We start from the raw sequence: 4,173 nt of genomic DNA on the forward strand, positions 1-4,173 counted from the left end.
TCCAGTCCAGGGGATTCCACACTCTCTTCTGACCTCCTGGAGCATTGCACGACATACATACAAGCAATAATAAATAAATAAACACATAAAATAAAAAATAACAAATAGAGCCTGGAGAGATGACTTAGCAGTTAAGAGCACTGACTACTCTTGGAGAGGACCCAGGTTTGATTCCCAACACCCATATGGCAGCTAATAACCATCTATAACTCCAGTTACAGGGAATCCAACACTTCCTTCTCCATGGGCACTGCATGACACAGGTGTACTTACACACATGCATGCAATATACTCATACACATAAAATAAAAATAATAAATAAAATATATAAAAAACTAGGTAAACAGGTGTTTTGATCATAAGTGACAATGTTTGTCAAATAACTTCACTTTTAATTTTAAATGGATTTTTCTTGAACTCCCAGAGATCCACCTGCCTCTGCCTCCTGAGTGCTGGGATTAAAGGCGTGCACCACCACGCCTGGTGTAAAATATTTTTTTTAAAAAGAAAAAAGGACTGATAATACCATAACATGAGTGAGCCTTGAAAACATTATGCAAAGTGGAAGAAACAGACACCAAAGGCCACATATTGTAGGATTCCGTTTATATGAACTGCCCAGGCAAGTCCACATACAGGCAAGTCTGTAGAAATAAAAAGTGGATTAGTGGGGCTGGAGAGATGGCTCAGTGGTTAAGAGCACTGACTGCTCTTGCAGAGGACCCGGGTTCAATTCCTAGCACCTACATGGCAGCTACAAACTGTCCTCAGCTCCAGTTCCTGGGGAATCTGACGCCCTCTTCTTACCTCCGCAGAATTGCATGACACAGGTGCACTCACGTACATGCAGGCAATACACTCATACACAAAAAATAAAATAATAAATAAAATATTTTTAAAAAGTGGGTTTGTGCTTTCTGAGCTTTACAGCTCAGTCTCCCTTACTGATGAGGAAAGCAAGGCACAGAAAAGGCAACTGGTGGGGCTGGAGAGATGGCTCAGTGGTTAAGAATACCGGCTCCTCTTGCAGAGGACCTGGGTTCAATTCCCAGCACCCACTTGGTAGCTAACAATCATCCACAATTCCAGGTCCAGGGAATTCCATGCCATCTTCTGGCCAGGCTCTGTGGGCATTTCACAACATGGATGCCCTTACAAACATGCAGGTAATACATTCATGCACATTAGATAGATAGATGATAGATAGATGATAGATAGATAGATAGATATCTAGATAGATAGATAGATAGATAGATGATAGGTTGATTGATAGATGATAGATAGAAAAGGCAACTTGTCCTGTGTCCACCTATCTGTGTGACCTCAGTTGATGTCTCATCTCTGAGCCTGTTTCCTCAAATGCAAGGTAGGTGTGCAGCCTGCCAGGGAGCCTGTAGGCAGCGGGTGATGGACGCCCTCAATGCTGTTAGCTCCTTTTCTCAGCCATTCACTCTGAACAGAGGTTGCCAGCATAAAGGGGAAGGCTGCCATCTTCAGGTCAACTGCTGCATCTGCCATAGCTGCGCCAATTCTCAGGGCATCTGGGGACAAGACAGGGCTGAGAAGGATGCAGCCCTGGTGGAAAAGCTGGAGCTACCAGTATGGCTAGATTCTTTCCAGATGTTTCCAGACACTAGAGATGGTTATCTCAGATGTTGGGTCCTGTGGAGGTGACCTCCACATGAGAAACGGGTCATTCATCAGCTGTGGATATAGTTCAGTGATAGAACACTTGATGAGGTGTTGGCTTCAATCTTCAGTACTGAAAAAAAAATGCTGTTCTTGGGGTGGGGGTTGACAGGAATGGGAGGAAAAGGTGGGGCAGTCTGAGAGTAATCATAATGCATTACATACATTTATGAAATTGTCAAAGAATAATTAATTTTTAAAATAAATAAATTAGGGGCTGGAGAGATGGTTCGTGGGCTACCTTTGCAGAGGACCCCATGAGTTCCCAGCACCCACACAGTGGATGACAACCATTTGTAAACTTACGTCCATGCAAGCAAAACACTCATACACATAAAGCATAAATCAGTTCATCAAAAATAAATTTTTGGTTTTGGTCTTTTTGAGACAAGGTCTCCCTGTAGCCCCAGCTGGCCTGGAGCTCACTATGTAGACCAGGCTGGCCTTGAATTCACAGAGATCTGCCTGCCTCTGTCTCCCAAGTGCTGGGATTAAAGGCATGTGCCACCACGCCTGGCCAATTTTTAAAAATTAATTTAAAAAATTAAAATATGGGGGCTGAAGAGATGGCTCAGTGGTTAAGAGCACTGACTACTCTTGCAGAGGACCCATGTTCGATTCCCAGCACCCACATGGTGGCTAACAACCATCTGTAACTCCCAACGCCTTCTTCTGACCTCCACAGGCATTGCACTTACATGCAGGCAATATACTCATATACATAAAATAAAATAAATAAATAAAATTTTTTAATTAAAATAGTGCTGGAGAGATGACTCAGTGGTTAAGAGCACTGGCTGCTCTTGCAGATGACCCAGGTTTGATTCCCAGTACCCACATGGCAGTTAACAACCCTCTGTAACTCCACTTCCAGGGGATCCGATACCCTCTTCTGACTTCCGAGGGCATTGCACAACACAGGGGCATTCATGCAGGCAATACACGCATACACATAAAATTAAAATAATAAATATATGCATGTATTGCCTGCATGTAGGTAAGTGCACCCATGTCATGCAATGCCTGTGGAGGACAGAAGAGGCTGTTGGATCCCCTGAAACTGGAGTTATGGACAGTTATTAGCTGCCATGTGGGTGCTGGGATTCGAACCTGGGTCTTCTGCAAGAACAGTGTTCTTTTTTTTTTTTTTTTTTTTTTTTTTTTAGACAGGGTCTCTCTGTAGCCTAAGCTGTCCTGGAACTCACTATGTAGATCAGGCTGGCCTCTAACTCACAAAGATCTGCCTGCCTCTACCTCCCAAGTGCTGAGATTAAAGGCGTGTGCCACCATGCCCGGCTAACAGTCAGTGTTCTTAACCGCTAAGCCATCTCTCCAGGCCCGATAAAATATTTTTTTAATTAAAAAATAAAAATAATTTAAAAAGTTAATACTGTTCTAGTTCAGTTGTTTTTGTCAGACAAAGTGGTTCATACTTATAATCCTAGCACTTAGGAGACTGAGGCAGGAGAACAGCCATGAGTTCAAGGCCAACCTAGATTCCAGTCAGAGAGAAAGGAGGGCGGCCCAGTGGAGGTATCCAGAGAAGTTTCGGGGAGTACCACTCACAATTCCCTCCTGTTTCTGGGGGACGTGGCTTAAAGTCTGGCAAGTAGCTCCCTGCTGTGGTCCAGCCATGTGCTCTGCATAGCCCCTCTGATCTCCACCTCTTCACTTACAGCCTTGGGTTCTAATCAACACACTCCTCCCAGCTCTGTCTCTGATGCTTCTGCTCCTCATGGACCCATGATGCTCTGCTGGAGATGTTTCTCTTCACTTCCTCCCCCAGGAAAACCACCCTGCTCTCACATTCTCTCTCTCTTATTTATTTTTTGTGGGAGCTTTTGAGGTAGGGTCTCATTTAGCCCAGGCTGGCCTCCAACTTTCTATGTAGCTTTCAACTCCTGATCCTTCCACCTCCTGAGTACTGACATCACTAGGGTGTCACCAGATCCACCTTCTTTATTTATTTTTGAGACAAGACCTCACTGTACAGCCCAGGCTGATCTTGAACAAGAGCTTCCTGTCTCAAGTTCCAGAGTACTGGGATTTACAGTTGTGTCATTAGACTTCTATCTTTTTTTTTTTTAATATTTCTTTTTTTTTTTTTTTTTTGGTTTTGAGACTGAATCTCCTTATAGCCCCAACTCACCTGGAACTCATAGACCAGGCTGGCCTCAATCTCACAGAGATCTGCCTGCCTCTGCCTCTCCAGTGCTGGGATTAAATGTGTTTGCCACCATGATCAGTTTTTCTTTTTTTTAACTGTTTTATTTTATGTGTATGAGTGTTTTACCTGTATGTATGTAAGTGCACCATGTGTATTCCATGCCTGTGGAGGCCAGAGGATCCTCTGGAAGTGGAGCTATGGATGGTTGTTAGCTTCCATGTGGGTGCTGGGAGCCGAACATGGGTCCTCTGCAAGAGAAGTCAGTGTTCTTAATCACTGAGTCATTTCTCCAGCCCCTCCTTTCCTTTCTTTTAACT

The sequence above is a fragment of the Nannospalax galili genome, unplaced genomic scaffold, assembly GCF_000622305.1.
Source record: "Nannospalax galili isolate Female #2095 unplaced genomic scaffold, S.galili_v1.0 scaffold184, whole genome shotgun sequence".
Lineage (NCBI taxonomy): Eukaryota > Metazoa > Chordata > Mammalia > Rodentia > Spalacidae > Nannospalax > Nannospalax galili.